This window comes from Aedes aegypti, chromosome 1 (genome assembly GCF_002204515.2).
Source record: "Aedes aegypti strain LVP_AGWG chromosome 1, AaegL5.0 Primary Assembly, whole genome shotgun sequence".
Classification (NCBI taxonomy): Eukaryota; Metazoa; Arthropoda; class Insecta; order Diptera; family Culicidae; genus Aedes; species Aedes aegypti.
The window spans coordinates 175,513,377-175,532,483 of NC_035107.1; the positions used below are offsets into that span (position 1 = coordinate 175,513,377).

General features: G+C 37.6%; 1 protein-coding gene across 2 annotated transcripts in view; it reads right to left on the bottom strand.

Annotated features, from left to right (window-relative positions):
* Nucleotides 1-19,107, bottom strand: part of LOC5574581 (protein turtle) — a 756,452-nt gene that overhangs the window by 603,257 nt on the left and 134,088 nt on the right. The gene's annotated exons all lie outside the window — the stretch shown is intronic.

Here is a 19,107-nt window from a genome sequence, read left to right on the forward strand (position 1 = left end):
ATAAACTTTGTATGAAAATATCGTCAAAATATATGTAAAATATTGTGTTATTCAAATAGCTCAAACTTCCAAATTAGCAAATTTCTGCAAAAAATTTGAAGGTTTTTTGTAAGATTTAAGGATGCTTTTCGATGTGCAATATTCGAAATGGCGGCGACATGACGCGACAAGAGTTGTTTTTCATGTTCAAAATCATCAAAATTAATTGTAAAATTAAATAGTATTAAAACTTCAACCAAATATTTATTTCCATCCTCATGCTCGATAAAAGTGTTGAACCATAAGCTTTCAGCTAGTGGGTAACTTTGGGGAAATATTGCATTCCTAAATTATAAATTTTGTGCATTATTTTATTGTTACATTTTTCAATTTTTAGACTTCAGCCGGTTTGCCGTCATAAAAGTCATAGAAATTTAAATTTTAGTTCAATTTCAATTATGGATCATAATAATATAACACATGAGGTATATTAAAAAATTAAAAAAAAAATCATAGAAATCTCAAAATAGTTTTTGGTAGTTATGGCCGCCCCTTTATATGGAGCCCGACCATTGTTCAATGCTGCAACACCGCACGAGAGCGAACGAGGCACGGTTTAAACAGACAAAACTCGATCTTCCGGAGAAAGGTCGCCATCAAGAAGAACGAGATCGTGAAGCGATGAAAGAGCTGTTCCGCGCTGAAGACACATGGAAGTTTTACGAGAAGCCCAACCGTTCGCGCAAACGCTTTGTGCCACAAGCCGATATGTGCAGAGACTGTGACGGAAATCTTCTCACGAACGATCGTGAGGTGGTCGAAAGATGGCGGCACCACTACGATGAGCACCTTAATGGTGATGTGGACTTCCGCCTCCAGATCTTCAAAAGGTAAAAACGGAGATTGCACGGTTGAAGAGCAACGAAGCCGCTGGAGTGGACTAACTACCTGCTAAAATATGGTGGTGATGCACTGGCAAAAGCGCTGCACTGGGTTATTTCCATGATTTGAGAGGAGGAAGTATTACCGGAGGCGTGGATGGAAGGTGTCTTGTGTCCTATTTATAAAAAGGGCGACAAGTTGTATTGCACCAATTATCGTGTGATCACAATTTTGAGCGCCGCCTACAAGGTACTCTCCAAAATCAATGCATCAATTGTCACCCAACACGCAGCAACAAAGACATTGTCATCTCCTATTCTTGTTGCAACAATTTCGTTCCGCAATATCAGTTTATCATCACTTGAACAGAATATGACAATGATCGATCACCACGTGCGCAGCGATTTTCTGGGCTTCGCATTGCAATTTTCGAGAACTTTCTCCGTGTTGGTAAACATTGACACATTATCGAACAGCATCCATAAAACAAATTTGGGTTTGTGTTTAAAATAACTGATTAATCGCGAGTTGAAAAGGTTGCAACAATGTTGTGCTCTGAGATTGTCATGACAATTTTGCGTTTGATTGTATCCTTATCCGCAACAGTTGAGACAAACGGTTGTGAGCGAGCTTGCTTTGTTGTTTGTTTTTCATCTGGTTTGATGACAATTTGATTCACTGTCCAAAATTTTATGCCGCCGTCTATCATCATCGTGTTGCAGAAATGTCACGAATACAACGTACCCACGCATCATTTGTTCATCGATTTTAACTCGGCCAATGATACAATCGATGGAGAACAGCTATGGTAGATTATACATGAATACGTTTTCCCGGGAAAACTGATTAAGGCGACGATGGAGTAAGGAACGTAAGTAGTCCGAGTATCAGGGACACTCTCGAGTCCCTTCGAATCTCGCAGAGGGTTAAGGCAAGGTGATGGCCTTTCGTGGGTGTGATAAGAAGAGCGGGAATAGACGCGAGTGACACGATCTTAAGGTAAAGATAAATCGAAGCCAAAGTTCAACTTTTCAAGAGCACAGATCTGGAGAACCAAACATCAGTTTGAGCTGAAAACATAGTCGATTGGTCACCACCAGCTAGTGACCAATCGATTTAGTTTTCAGCTTAAACGGAAGTTTGGTTCTCCAGATCCGTGCTCTTGAAAAGTTGAAGTTTGGCTTCGATTCATCTTCACCTTAAGAAAGTCCGTTCAGCTACTTAGTTTTGCCGACGACATTGATATTGTTGCACGCAACTTTGAGACGATGGCAGATACGTACATCCGACTAAAGGCAGAAGCTAGACAAATCGGACTGAACATCAATGTGTCGAAGACAAAGTACATGATAGCGAGGGGCTCAAGAGAAGATACGGCACGCCCCCTACCTGGAGCACATATTGACGGTGATGAAATTGAGGTTGTCGAAGAATTCGTGTACATGGGCTCACTGGTGACCGCTGACAACGACACCAGTAGAGAAATCCAGAGACGCATCATTGGTGGAAACCGTGCCTACTTTGGACTCCATTGAAATCTTCGATCGAGCAAAGTTCGCCATCGCACGAAGTTAACCATCTATAAGGCGCTGATTAGACCGTTATTCCTCTATGGTCACGAAACATGGACCCTACGTACAGAGGATCGACGCGTTGATTGGTGTTTTCCAGAGGACTGACACGACTGTCATCCTGCATATATTTCGGCTCTTCCTCACATCGTTTTTGGTACTTCGCGTTTTGGTACCCACTTTCTGGTCGGTTTGCCCTAACTTGCTGCTGGTGTTTTCAAATGGACGATGCAGATGGAAGATGGAACGTGGAGAAGGCGAATGCACCACGAATTGCACCAGCACTCCCTGAACCAGAAACAATCATCGTCCATCTAGCAAAAATTGGTGGGCCGGGCATGTCATCAGAATGTCGGATAACAACCCGGTAAAAATAGTTCTCGAAAACAATTCGACCGGCATAAGACGACGTGGTTCGCAGCGAGCAAGATGGGTCGAACATTTTGAGGACGATCTGCGGACGCTTCGCAGAATGCGTGGCTGGCGACGGGCAGCCATGGACCAAGTCGGATGGAAACTCTCCTACGTACAACAGAGGCCACCCAGGCCTTAGCCTGACTGGTAAGGTATGTAAGTACGGATTTTCTGTGAAAACTTTTACGCCATGAAACTTAAGAAGGTATCTATTTAAAAACGTATGATACGTTGAGCGTACCACAGGATGATAATACTTTTCAATGCCTACTGGAAGCCTGATGACATGAAGGATGAGTTCTGTAAGAGCCAAAATGAAGCTCAATAAAAATGTAAAAAAAAAACAAGATGTCATAATCATTGACGACACAGAAGCGCAGACAGGCAATGGCACAGAGCAGTGTGAGCTTATGACACAACTGAAATTGAAGCGAATGTCAAAACTGAAGAGAAGGTTTGCTTCTGCAAACCTGGAGCTTCTGTACTCCATGTTAGCCTTTTCGTGATGCGTTAAGTTTCTCGTAGAACTTTAGCGTTTCTTGTGAACAATGCAGCTGCTTTTCCCTCCCATTCCCAAATTGACCTGCATTCGGACGCTGCCGGCGCCGGTATTGTTTATTATAATAATGAGAGCACCAGTACTTACACATTGAGGATGCTACTGATCCCGAGTAGTGTCCGATGATTCCCTGTGTAAGTACAGCTGTTCTTGCAATAACGGAGTAGCAACTGCGAGCGGCCAATCATGCTCATGCTCATGCTCTTGTCAATGATGCAGCTGCTCCATTTCTTCATATTCCGTTTGTTCCAGGCGACGCTTCTTTTCCCGGAATAGGCGGGTTTGCTGCTTTCGTTTCCTTTTATATCACTCCACCTTTTGTCGAGTTCCTTGCTGCAGCATTACAGCACGCGCTGCATCCTTCTCCTCCAAAACCTGCCTGCATTCTTCGTCGAATCAATCGTTAAATGTCCTTCTTTCCACGTACCCGACGATGCTTTCGGCTGGGTTGTTGGTGGCTGCTCTTACTATTGATGATTTATGATACCGTCCATCGATCAAAACGTGGTCGATTCGTGATTCCGGCTAAGCATACTGCTGTAGATGACCGTTCTTACGTATAGATTGTACCGAATGTAGAGGACGTATATCCTCAAGACTATGTTAAGGCACCTTATGCAGGCTCAAGTGGCATGTGCCAAACGGAGCCACACGTGGGGAAGTGAAGAAATACGATTTTATAGTTTGGGATGGAAAGCAAAGTTTTCTGTATGAGTGATAATGAAAAAACTATATTAGTTGGTCGGGGTTCTGCTAAACCGCACCAAGTGCCATTTTTTCCCAAATTGAGTTTTTTACACCAAAGGACTTCAATAATCATAACCTCTCTACCATAAAAATATCGAGTGATTTGGACAATTCCTTGCAATCCTAGATCGCAAATTTTGTTTGCAAGGACACATAAAACTGTAATTTTGTTCAGCCAGGGTGAACCATAAACCAACACACGTCATCAGAGGAAATTAATTTTTGAGATATAAAGCTATATTTTTCGAATTTCCTTCTATATTCTTACAATTTATCCATTCCAAGCAACTCATAGAAACAGAGGCCAGTGAAATTGGGCAGCAATTGATTAGTTAAAATTAAATATTATTTCGGTGGCGTTGAACTACAGTGAAACCTCCATGAGTCGATATTGAAGGGACCACCGACTCATGGAAATATCGAGTCATGGAACAGCAATTCTTTGGAAAGTTGCTTCTAGGGACCATCATAGTAACCATGAAATTATGTTTTTAGTATGGTTCCATGAGTCGATATCGAGTCATGGAACATCGACTCATGATGGTATCACTGTATTTTCTTTGAAATTTTATCCATCCACACCGCACTATGTACTGTTTATCTGAAAATTACATTTAGACATGAAGTACAGGCATTTACATGCAATTAACACTTGCATTTGCTTGTTATATAATATGTGTATCAATCCACACAGAAGCCGTAATGAAAAAACGAATTAATATAATCTTATACTGTGTGAACAAATTAGGTGGACTTGGTGCGCTATAGTTGTTCAGAAAATGACATTATCGCCATCAAACCCCGTCGGACAAAGTGCACATTACTTGATTCAAGTTTATCACCATTCCTTCAAGCAGTGAAGATGACCTAATGGTAGCACACAAGATTACCACTCAGAAGGCACTAGTCTGAATCCTGATGAAACTTTTTTTCTGTTGTTCTATCCGATGGTGATGGAAATCAATCAACTTTTAGATTCTGTGGCTATTTTTATATTGCAGTAAAACATCAGCAGGTCAATGTACATATCAAATGATGGTCATTCCTGGTGAACACTTCACACTTTGAACTGTGAACTTGATCAGAAAAGGTGCACCAAATGGGAGCAACTTGGTGCGCTTTGGCACAGCAAATTCATGGTTTTCTTCGATCATTAGGATCTATGTATGAACACGTGAGAACCTTGATTCAATTCATACGAATCCTTCCCATAAACACTTGTGACATGGATTCCAACATGCACGGTGATGATAAACATCATTTGTCTCCAATTTTACTTGTGTTGTTGAAAACTGTGAAACACACCCAACCATACCGAACCAATAACCATATTTTTCAATTTTTGTTCAGCCAGAGTGAAATGAGTGCTTCATATTGTTTAATGAAATCCAATTAAATAGTTAATGTCTGATGATTTACTAGTATATTTAATCTCGGTGTACTTTTTGAACACTGTTAGCAAAAAAAAAAATAAAATTATTCGTCCGCGATAAACTAGTACAGGAAAAGACTTTAAAGTAAAATATCTCGGAATAAAGATTTTGGCACTTGGTACGGTTTAGCAGAACCCCGACCATTTAGTGAAAGAAAGAGGGGATGAGAAAGTTAGAGAGTTTATAAGATGTAATAAACTCCTATATCGACGCTTCCAACTGCAGGCTTGACAGAAATTCATCTGCGAATTCAAGGTTATTCTGCGGAGTAAATATTTAACTCAAAATTCACGACACAAATCTTCACACGATTTGACATATTTTTGGACCTTGTTTGCAAAATCATGATATTTGATACATCGCAAATTAAGTTTTAGAACCACCAACATGTATGTCACTTGCACCGAAGAGCCAATTATCCGCAATAATCCAGTATGTGGCCAGGTCATCCAAATCCTTTTGAACTATTATTCTTTTAACTTGACTTTGATTCTTCTTGACTTCATCAAGTTTGATATGTCGCAAGATAGGTCTCAGGACCGCCAATATATTGGCCACTTCCTCTGGGGAACAGAATATTTAAAACAACCTGGCATGTTATCAAGTCATCCAATAACCATTGAATTACCCTTCTTTAACCTTGATTTGGGAATTTATGAAGTTTGATGTTGCTAGCTAGCTTTCAGAACCGACTGTTTAGAGGCCTTTTTCCCCAGGGAACCGGGAATTCGGAACAATCTGACATGTGGTCAAGTCATTCAAATACATTTGAACCACCTTCAGACTTGATTTGCAAATTCATGAAAATTGATATGTCGCAAGCCAGGTTTCAGATTCGCCAATATAATGGCCCCTTCCACCAGCGAACCGGTATTCGGAACGGAATGTGGACAAGCCATCCAAAAACGGTCGAACTTTTCTTTTTTAGACTTGGTTTGCTAAATCATGAAGTTGATTTGTCGCAAGCCTTAGACTCAAAATTAAAGATGTTACTGATTCTTCAAGTGGGATTATTTCTGTACTCCTCGTGATGAATCCAAAATTACGGCGAATTTCTAATCAATGACCGCAGTTCCACATAAAACGGGTTGCGTTCCACATGGGATGTAAAACGATTTTCCCAAACACCAGCTTATTCAAAACTGACAACTAAATATTTTGTTCGAGATCAGCGCTGCGAATTGTTTAGTGTGACAGTAATGCTTAAAAATACAGTAGTGGGACATTTACGCGTGGAAATTAAACAATGGGACAAATTGACTTGGCTTGTATTTCATTGAGTTTCCGAACAAAGTTAATTTTTGGTAAGTGTTTCCTAAAACTATACGTAAAAATAAACTGTTTCATGACAAAAAGTCAAAATGCAGAACAAGTAACATGGGACAATTATGCGTATAACGGCAGTGTAGTTCTGTGGATAAAATTTCAGCTCGGTTGCTTGAAAGTGATCAAAACTAAAGCATGCCAAATTAATGAATTGTGCACTGCAAATGAAGCTTTTAAAATGTTTCAGGATTTTGTTTTTTTTTTTAGATGGAGCTCGTCCTTATTTTTAGCTCTTCATAGTATTTGCCAACCCTTGACTTGAATTTTCAGAGAAACCCACGTAGTGAATTTCTGCTCACAGTCACAACATCGTTTTTCAGCACGTCAATGTTTTATTGATGGGTGGAGTTTATCCCATTTACCCAAAATAGATTTCATCGTCCAATTCGCCTTCCCCCTCAAAAAGACACAAATCCAAACCCACATCGCTTCTCCAACGCTGGCTCTAGAAACCTACTTTATTTTATTTTCAGCTGATGCCACCCAACGCCACTAATTTTCACAGCCAAACCAAATTTCGAACCGCACACCGACAAAGCCACACCGGAAAGTCGAAGTGAGAAGCTGCAATTTCGACTCCCGCCATTAGATAGCAAGCTTCCTTGGCCTTCGAACGATTCAAAAGTTGTTCATTAAAAGAAGCTAATTGCAATTAAAATGGATGTTTAATAAACGAGGGCTACGTGAGCGAATGAACGACCTCCAGAGGGGGAGCAACCGATGAGCCGGATAGCTGCGGGGATAACGGAAATGCCAAATGAGTTTGCACCTGCATCTGCATTCTTAGGCAGAAGAGCTGGAAACTTTGCTGAAGAGGGCTTTTCTAGAATTATGGATCGGTTAGCGGCGCTCAGTGGATGTTGAATACAGTTCGCTATGCAGTTTGAATTATTTCATTGGGAGAAATTCTGAATGTTTGTAGAGCGTGAAAGTACGGTAATCTGTCTGAAGGTTTCATTGCTAATAGAATCTTTTAAGCTCGGTTGGGTGCTGTTCTGGGATTAAACCATTCTGAATAGTGGTTAAATGTGAGAACTACTTTGGTACAGTTTTGGGCTTGTTCACGTGGCCTATTTTGAGAAAACTTGAGGTTCAAGTTTTTCATGCATAAAGCAATATTTTAGTTTTCCGTACATGAAACAATATTTTGAAATATTAATTATTCAACAAGAATTGTGTTCACAAATTGATATAGGGCTTTCAGATTGTAAGATGAGCATCTACATCATCCAACATGAATACGCTTTACGAAAGAGATCCATGTAATTGAGCTGAAATTGAATTCAGATTTCCTTCTGCCATCATGGGTCCACTCGTGGTGTACTTGATAATACGCTTGTCTATCGAATTTGAAGTCGTGAATTCGTACTATACCGTGAAGACGTGTTATTTTGGAGATGTGTCAAAAATACAATAGGCTTCCTAAACATGCTTAGGACACGAAAAACTTGCCATCAAATTCATTCACTGTCTGTAACATTCAAAAGCTTCAGCTATGGAGTCTACCTTCAAGTTAAAGCAACGGTATTGAAGTAAGTCCTTGAACTTCCTATTTCATAAGCACACACAAATGTGTTTAACGTTGATCTATCACATGCAGCAGCACATTTTAATAAACTTTCAACAATTCATACACCGACAACTACTACATGCCATAGGTAGCCATTCTTTGGATAATCCATTTCCCCACAAACAACGAACAGTAGCTCCAGCTCAAGTTATGCAGAAATTCCAACAAAAGTCGAAGTGCAAGAAATGAAACTTTCTCGTTCCTTGGCAAGTCGTTTTTCTCGTTTCTGCTCCGCTACATCGCAAACGTCTCCCGTGTTTCCCTCAGGCGTATCCTTGCGGGGACCAGGAGGGGAATGAAAAATGACTTTCAATAGCATACCATCAGCTACCTTAAGAGTTGGCACTGATGGTGAGTACTTTTGCGTGAGATTTTCCTGCACCTCCACAACATCCATGAACGTGCATACAGTCGCCGCCAAAATAAAGAGCCTACTTTCTTTGGTATCATGCCGATTGGCCAAAATCATGTGTTCAAACGGACAATTTTTGATTTATTTAAATGTACATCATGTTTATCATATGATCTTTGTGACACACCAAAAAACGCAAAGTTGACTCTTATATTTGAGACACACATTTAAGACACATTTATTTCATCTTTGTTCAAACGAAAATTTAATTTAAAAACAAGATTTTTTTATGATCACTTCAACAAAATAGTTTCCCGTTTCAACACACCATTTTCGACAATTTGCTTGATTACAAACAAGTAGGCCCTTTATTTTGTCGATGACTGTAACTAGGTTCTTATGACTATGCGACTGTACAACGACTTTGCATAAAGCTGCCAACTTGTGTGTATATTGCACGTGCACACACCACCTTGATGCTGCCGCTGTTGTATGCCCAGTCAGTACCATTGCAATGGAGGACTTCGTACGTACACCGTTCACGTAGACATAAAAGAAATTAGTGGGCTAAAGGTACTTAGCGCTGAATAAATTTGCTTTTACTTACACGATTTTCCCGTGCATTCTCCGGTGCACAGTTGATGGTCGAGTGGAAAACGAGCTTTGGAGTGCGCTGGTGTGCGGTGCACGTCATTTCGGGTTCATTGAGCTTGAGAACGTTCGTCAAGAATCGTTGCAGGTACCTAAGTTCTTTCTAAAAGGGTTCACAGTGAATGCTGCCTTCTCAAATACAAATGAACTGGAAGATTTGTTTATTTAAGTGGATGGGTTGAGTTCTCGGTTTGGAGCAGATTACTTGTGGATTGAATATTATTCTATAGAAACAGGATGTGGTATTATCAGCTGTCACATGACAACAAATATTAGGATTACACAAATTTGAACTTATGGAGTTGCATCCCATGCAACATGTAAAATGTGAGGAATAAAATATATACATTTCAAAATTTTTCAATCAGTGCGCGTCGTACTCTTATGTTTTGCGTATAGTTAAAAAAAAGTTTTGTCAATAATGAAACTAACATTTTAAGAATACAATTTCTCAAACGGACGCTGGTTCTGAACCCTTCTGACAATAATCTACAATTAAAAAACTCTCAGAAGTCAATTTTGGCATTGAAGAGGATAACAAATTATTACTAACTAATTGTGAAAAAGCTCAATACTTGCTATGCAGTTTGAAAGTCCAATCGTTTTCGAAAATTCCTAGGAGATTGATCTGGAATAGGTGAGAACTATTTTTCATAAATAAGTTCTTCACTAGTGTAAACCTAAGACTAGGCTGACCATACGTACCGTATTTAACGGGACAGTACCGTTTTCATCCCCTCGACGGACTGTCCCGTCGTTTAATGGAAAATGCTCGAATTGTCCCGTATTTTAGGAAATGGAGATTTGGCACTTAATTTTCAACACCAGTAAAAAAATAAAAATAACAACATAACAAACAGTTTTTAGAAATATTTCGAAGTTTATTGTCTTACTCATCTATTTCCCAAGCAATTATTAGTTTCTCTAACAGAGTTAAACTTGATCCGTACATGCTTTTGCTTAACTTTTTGCGTTTCTTTACTCATATTTATGTCAAATTTTGGTGGATTTCCAAAAAACGGATCTTCATAAGATAATTATTCATATAATACCTAAAATGAAAAAGAACAACTATGTGTTTACTTCTGATTGGATTAAATGTTTTAAAATTGGATATTTCAATGAAGTAATGGAATATTAGAAACATTTACGTTTGAATTTGAAAATATGAAAAGTGTAACGATTTTTTTTCGGAAATCAAAGAATGAGCTTCAAGGTTCTTCAGTGATTTTTATTGAATCATACAGACATGTAGCTTGGGATTGCATAATCTGGTTCTGCTACTTTTCCTCGAATGGCGGTTTCCCGAATGTCGTTCTCATAACGCCAGTTTTCAGAATGCTAGTTCCCCGAAAACCCCGTTTCCCCGAATAGCTCAGTTCTCCGAAAAGCTTTAACACTAATAATTGTCATAACCTTTTCATTTCAAGGTGGTGAACAATATGTATTTTTGGCAATATGTATTTAGTCGAGAATGATCAAATATCTCCTTCTTTTGTAGCTTATCGATCTTTCTAATTCAACACTATCTTACTACCAGAAGCAAAGTTCTGACCATTAAATCGAGAGATTGATTTGATTGACATAAGAGATAAAAGATCTGAAGATAATATCAAAATTTTATTCCTGGAACTTCTGAGCCAGCTAAATTTGATGTTGGAAGATCTGAGGAATAACTCGCTGATGTTGAGATCTTATAAAAGTTAAAAATTTTATGTGCTAATAGTATTCCAGGAATAAATTTTAGATATTATTTTCGGATCTTTTATCCCTTATATATTTCAAGTTAATATCACTTTTGTATGTCCATATCAAAATTTGCTATTATTTAGCTTTTTTCGCCTGCTCGAGTAAAGACTATTGACTTTTTTGTGCTGCATTGCTTTACAAGGGAACGGGTCATTCGGGGAAAATGGCTTCAAAAAAACGGGCCATTTGGGGAACTGGAATTCGGGGAAAAGTAGCACAATCGCATAATCAATGTCTTTTAAAATTGTCCCGTTTTTATCTGGTTGGCTTATGGTTAGCCTACCTAAGACAAGACGTGTCAGGTCAAAGTACAAAAATTAAACTGATTGCCTGTCAAAAAAATACCACTTCTGATTAGTCATTTTGGCAAAGGCCTACTTTCACATCATTGAGTTGGATTGCAACGGGGCACTTTGTTGCTAGTTCATAAATTAGAGTTTTTACCAAAGTTTGGAAATTTCTCATGAAATCCTATTGTCTTACATCTATTATAATCGATGTTGAAATTCACAACATCTGCTCTTACAATGCTAAAATAAATTGAAATCTTCAATTGACAGCAAAATATTAATAAATGTGTCAGTTTCCGCTAAAAATATTGTTGGTTTTGAATATAAACCAGATTTTCAAAATAGATAGCACTTCCTATTACACTAAATCAATGAAGCGTGCAAGAATCAACCAAATTATGAGCCTTGATGCTTGAATTTGTTCACAAGATTTACCTTAAAAGAATACTGGTAGCACTGCACATTGGTCCCAAAGCCATATCTAGGAAGACAAAAATGATTGCGCCTAAACCGTCAATTTTAGATATATGGTGTCTTCAGCAAAGTTTCTCCATATTTTTCAGACATTTTTTTCAGAGATGTGAAATTAGGGTGGCCCACATGGTTTACGAGATCAGCACATAAACTTTTTTGCTGACGCATTTAGGACTACGCAATGTTCTACAATGTTTTAGAACAACCGATTTGGAGTAACTTTACCGAAGAACCCAAATTAATATCTCCTATGGTTCGCGAGTTATGATTTTTTTTTATCGAAAAAGTTAGGGTGGCACTGAAAAATCTGTTTTTTCTTGATAACTTTTTATACGATAATTTCTCGCAAAAACTTTGTTCCGAGCACATTTAGAACTTTTGATTGCGCAACTTTTTGCCGAAGAAACTACTGTTCTATCTCTTATAGTTACAGAGTTATCAGAAATTTTCTTCGAAAAAAATTTTGTTTTCAAATGCCGATATCTCCGAAAGGCGCAAACGGATTTTCAATCTTTTGTCGGCATTAGAAAGATTATCTTTTTCTCTGTTTATGGTGAAAAAACTGTGAGGACGTGTTTTGTTTGAAACGATTGACAAAATTTTGAAAATAATATGTTTTTAACCGAAAATTGTCCATAACTTGAAAAATATTCGAGATAGCTCTTTGGTGCCTTCAGCAAAAATGTGCAAAATTGAAAGTTCTGAAAGTGCTTCATACAAACTATTCATAAAAAATCAACGCTTTAAGATATATTCACCATAAACCGAATTTTATATGGTGAAGAAAGCGAAAAAAGAGATATTTGCTAGAACAATCGAAATAACTGTGTGTAAAGTCATTTAAAATTGAATTATCATGTATTGATATCGATCATAGTAAGCGGAATCTGAGGAGTTGAAAAAAGGAAAATTATTTGCTGAAGCAGTTTTCGAGTGATCAAGACCCACCTTCTGGTTCGTTACCTTAGACAAGTATTTGAGATTTATATCTGGTTCAAATTCAAGATTCATGCATTCTTCAACAGGCGAATGCTGCCCTGACTAATTCGTTGTTGCAGATTTATTGGATTTGATTGAATTGAATGGGATAAGTTGGATGCCCAGATAAAACAATTGCAGATACTTCTATATTTCTATGGGACGATATCACGAGAAGTAAGGTTTTGGTAATTTGAAGGAATTCTTCAAAGTATACGTTTTGTTATCGTTTAGGGTTGATAATATAATGAACGGGACCGGTATTGAACGTATGACCTTCTGCTTAGTAAGCCGAAGCGGTAGCAATTTATAACCAACCACGGCATAGGTAAGCGGGACAAACATTATGTCGCGAGAAATAACAAGACTTCGTTTATGGATTAATGTTCCTTGGATCACTGTTAACGTTCAATGCGCCGTCATCGTAATGATCGTCATCATTGAAACTTCAAAAGCAGTTTTTCTGTTCGAAAACAAAAATTATTCGATGAAAATGTGTTCACTGTGTTTCGATTGGAGAATAGCATACAGTAAACACATTTTCCTATAAATTTTCTTGATTTTGAACGAAAAAACTGCTTTTGAAAATTCTGAAATCAATGACGGATCCTGCCCCCTTAAAACTGCTTCAGCAACTAACTTTTCCTAACTCCTTCTTCTTCTTCTTTCTGGCGTTACGTCCCAGCTTAGTGTTCTTATGAGCACTTCCACAGTTATTAACTGAGAGCTTACTGTGCCAATGACCATTTTTGCATGCGTATATCGTGTGGCAGGTACGAAGATACTCTATGCCCTGGGAATCGAGAAAATTTCCTTTACGAAAAGATCCTCGACCAGCGGGATTCGAACCCACGACCCTCAGCATGGTCATGCTGAATAGCTGCGCGTTTACTGCTACGGCTATCTGGGCCCCGATCCTAACTCCTAAGATTTTGCTTACTGTGATCGATCTTATTTCATTACATATATATTCAATTTTAAATGATTTTACATACAGTTATTCCGGTTGTTCTAGAAAATATCTCATTTTTCGCTTTCTTTATCATATAAAATTCGGTTTATGGTGAATATATCTTAAAGCGTTTATTTTTCATGAATAGTTTGTATGAAGCACTTTCAGAACTTTCAATTTTGCACATTTTTGCTGAAGGCACCAAAGAGCTATCTCGAATATTTTTCAAGTTATGGACAATTTTCGGTTAAAAAATATATTATTTTCAAAATTTTGTCAATCGTTTCAAACAAAACACGTCCTCACAGTTTTTTCACCATAAACAGAGAAAAAGATAATCTTTCTAATGCCGACAAAAGATTGAAAATCCGTTCGCGCCTTTCGGAGATATCGGCATTTGAAAACAAAAATTTTTTCGAAGAAAATTTCTGATAACTCTGTAACCACAAGAGATAGAACAGTAGTTCAAAAAGTTGCGCAATCAAAAGTTCTAAATGTGCTCGGAACAAAGTTTTTGCGAGAAATTATCGTATAAAAAGTTATCAAGAAAAAACAGATTTTTCAGTACCACCCTAACTTTTTTGTTAAAAAAAATCATAACTCGCGAACCATAGGAGATAGAAATTTGGGTTCTTCGGCAAAGTTGCTCAAAATCGGTTGTTCTAAAACATTGTAGAGCATTGTGTAGTCCTAAATGCGTCAGCAAAAAAGTTTATGTGCTGATCTCGTAAACCATGTGGGCCACCCTAATTTCACATCTCTGAAAAAAATGTCTGAAAAATATGGAGAAACTTTGCCGAAGACACCATATATCTAAAATTGACGGTTTAGGCGCAATCATTTTTGTCTTCCTAGATATGGCTTTGGGACCAATGTGCACTAGCTTTTGTATCGTCAAGGTTATCGACTGAAAAACAACGGGGCAGTCTTAGTTGAGTTGTCACGTCCTGTTCTAGGTAAACCTTGGCCAGGACGTGACAGCTCAATTAAGACTGCCCCGTTGTTTATCAATCGAAAACCTTGAGGATGCAGAACCCAGTGTTACCAATATATTTTTTAAGTAAATCTTGTGAACATACCCAAATATCAAGGCACAAAATTTGACTGTTTCTTGCACGCTTCATTAATTAAGTGCAATAGAGGATGCTATATTTTTAAAAAATCAGTTTGAATTTCAAAACCGGTGATATTTACAGGAAGAGTTGACACAATTTCCACTATATTGGTTTCAATTAGGTATTTCATATTTATTTTGGCATTGTATGAGCATATGCTTTCAACTAAATATCGCATATAAATAAATTTGAAACAAAAAGACTTCATGGAAAATTTCCAAAGTTTTGATTTTTTTTTAATTTAATTTCTTTATTAGTATCATTCCAAACATTACTCTCATTTCTTATATCTAGGTGTTCTGTGTTATTAGACAACACTATCATCCTAATTTGGTAGAACAAATTTAAGATGTTATTAATATTTTGTTAACAACATATTACATTTTATTTGCCGTAGCAGTTCAGATTTTTTACAGGTGAGTTGATTTCACCTGCTTATAAGAGAAAAAAAAAACGCTTTGAATATACTTAACCTAACTTAACCTAAACATATAACGCATTAATCGTGGCAATAGAAGATTGGAACGATTTTTTGCCTGAAATTATTTATTATTTTATTTGACATTTGTTCCAATGTTTCAACATTGGATATTCTATGTAACTCATTGGTACTATACCAGGGAGGAAGTCTCAGAATCATTTTGAAAATTTTAGTTCCTGGTATTACAACAGCTAGTCCATATTGGTACAGCATACAACATGACTGGCCTGAAAATTTGTTTGAAAATCAAAAGCTTGTTCTTAAGACAAAGTTTTGATTTTCTATTAATAAGGGGATAGAGACATTTTACATATTTGTTACATTTGGCATGAATGCCCTCAATGTGATTTTTGAAAGTTAAATTCTTATCTAGCATGAGCCCTAGATACTTAACTTCATCTGACCAATTTATTGGAACCCCTCTCATCGTGACGATATGTCTACTTGAAGGTTTCAAATAAATAGCTTTTGGTTTATGTGGGAATATTATTAGTTGAGTTTTGGAAGCATTAGGAGAAATCTTCCATTTTTGCAAGTATGAAGAAAAAATATCCAAACTTTTTTGCAATCGACTACAGTTGACACGCAGGCTTCGTCCTTTAGCGGAGAGGCCTGTGTCATCCGCAAACAAAGATTTTTGACATCCCTGAGGTAACTCAGGTAAGTCAGATGTGAAAATATTGTATAATATTGGTCCCAAAATGCTGCCTTGAGGAACACCAGCTCTTATAGGAAGTCTTTCAAATCTGGAGTTCTGATAATTAACCTGAAGTGTACGATTTGACAGATAACTTTGAATTATTCTAACAATGTATGTTGGAAAATTAAAATTTTTAATTTTACAATCAAACCTTCTTGTCAAACACTGTTGAATGGTTTTTCTATGTCTAGAAGAGCAAGATCAGTTGAATAGCCTTCAGATTTGTTGGAACGGATCAAATTTGTTACACGTAAAAGTTGATGAGTGGTCGAATGTCCATGGCGAAATCCGAACTGTTCATTGGCAAAAATTGAATTTTCGTTGATGTGGGCCATCATTCTGTTCAAAAACCAAAGTTTTGATAAAAACTCCAATATATGAACTTGCAACACGGTCGAGCTAGCAGCAAAGTGCCCTGTTGCAATCTGACTCAACGATGTGAAAGTAGGCCTTTGTCAAAACGACCAATGAGAAGTTCTCTTTTTTGACAGGCAATTAGTTTCGTTTTGTACTTTGTTTTCGGAATATTTCACCTTCTTATTATTGTACACCGTGTTAACAACCACCCTAATTTTCCAACACAAACCACTCCGATAGTTTTGCTTGTTTCCCATTTCCATCCTTCCGCGCGACATGGTCGAGCGCGTGCGCAATCCAACCGACCATCCATCCATTCAACTATGTAAGGTAAAAAGGTGTAATACGTCCCCTTAAGGAAGAAACTGCTCTATTGCGGTAGCAAATGCATCACTCCTAAAGTTTTTTTTTATGTCAAGGTGTTACTTATTTAGTTGGTCATGCGGTGCTAGCAGCTTTCCTTTTCCAGGATGCTTCAAAAAAGAGCACAATATGTTTTTCATAAACGGTCTAAATGTCCACGTTTCAAAACAACCCGGGCAACATGCCCCTCCCATAGAAAAAAGGTCCACAGCGTTGAAGAAATGTTGCCGAGGAGAATTCCACAACCTGCTAAGCTTAAAAAGGTCCATTAGCAATCGTCTTCCGGTAAAAGTTTATGTAATAAGCACAAAAGTAAAGAATGGACTTCATTCGCCCTGAAGTTCGCTTATCAGAAGCAACATTTTAAACCCAAAACATGATTTTTGAAATTTGAAGAATTTTTATTGTTTGTTTATACTTCTCAAAGAACATCTATGCACATACTTTTAGGAAATTGTAATCAGAAGACACAGTGTGTTTGTTTGACAAATTGAGACATGAATTTGCGAAAAAATACGCATTCTAGTGAGACTCGAACTCACTATTCCGTGTACGCTAGACCGGTGCTTTAACCAACTAAGCTACAGAACACCTTAGATTCTGCGGAATAGAAAGCCAAACTGAATCCGAGTACTAACTATGAACACATCTCTTTTCGCAAATCCATGTCTCTTTCGGAATCATAGATGCCAAACCCCCAATAGGGTAACGACTGTTTATTTCGTTCTTAAACGCTAACAGTTGGCGCCAGCGGCAAAAAGTACAGACAACAATCTTTAGAACATTCAGTTTCTTTCACTGGCCGCCGAGCGACGCTACGCTGGATTCTCAAATTTCTCAAACTATCAACACAAGCGCATGGAAGAATGGTAGTCGGGGAACTGTCAAAACGTGTGGAAAATAATAAAAAAACGTAAATTACTTGCAATTAGGGAACTGGATCAAAAAAGTAGTGATTACAAATCAAGTGTAATGTGAATACATAACTTTTTGTGAAGTTCAGTGGTGCTTTCTTTGCTTCAGGATTTCGTTTTTACTACCACTGAAAAAGAGCCATCTATTGCCTTTTCAGTTTTGAATATCGCCCTATTGTTTATGGATACTGAGTTCTTACGCTTCCTTATAACTTCTTACATCATTATGACCAATTTAAGTACGGTTTTCGTGGAAAATAATTAAAATGGCGCTTGAGGCAGTTTTGCAATTATGCGTATATCATATGTCATTTAGGATTATTACAGCTCTTTTGGCCAAGAACAACTTAACCTTCCATGCCAAGGTGTCCAAATGGTTTGATCTTGCAGTTTGCCCCGTATCTCCATACGTTCAACGCAATGTGCGTCGGTATAAAACACATATCCATAAATATATTACACAAAATAAAAAAAATGTTCTGGACCCCCCGACCGATATTTTTGATTTTTGTCGCAAATGAAAGAGCAAAGTCTAATTGTTTTTAGTTCAAAATTTCAGACTTACCTATTTTTTGTGATAAAGTTACTCCACAAAGACACCGTGATTTTGAAAGAGTTGCTTAATATCAATCATATCAGCTGATGGCTGATGGTCTGAAACTATCAAAATCACTTGCGAGCTATCAATATCACTTTGATTTGACAACCAACAGCAGTGATGCGATATCGCACTCTCTGCGAAATGAGTGATCACGTGGTCATTATATATGCTATTAATGTTTTTCAGTGACCAACACATAGTGTCAATCTATCTGCAACACTGTCAAAAATACCGTAGTGATAAATTGCCATTTTATCTTCTTAAATTAAAGCTAAACTTAAACCATCAATGATATCCATATACTATCGCCATCAATGTACTGGTGGTGGAGTAGACAGCATGATGTTGATGTGATATGGAATGATCCGATTTGTATCGCAGTTGGCCTGTACAAATCAGCAAATTTTAAGCATTGATAGTTATAGCGAGCAACTCTGCATTTTGAAATACAATACAATACAGTGTATTTATTGTATGAAGTTTGAGACAAACAGTACTGATTTGATTATCGATTTGCCATCGATTTTCGGTACGCGGTTTAACCATGAAACACCGTGTATTGAAATGGCGTAAACAAAGTGCATAGAATGCGACCTAAAAAAAAGGTTATTTAACTGAGCTTAAAAAATATATTCAAAAAATCTGCCTT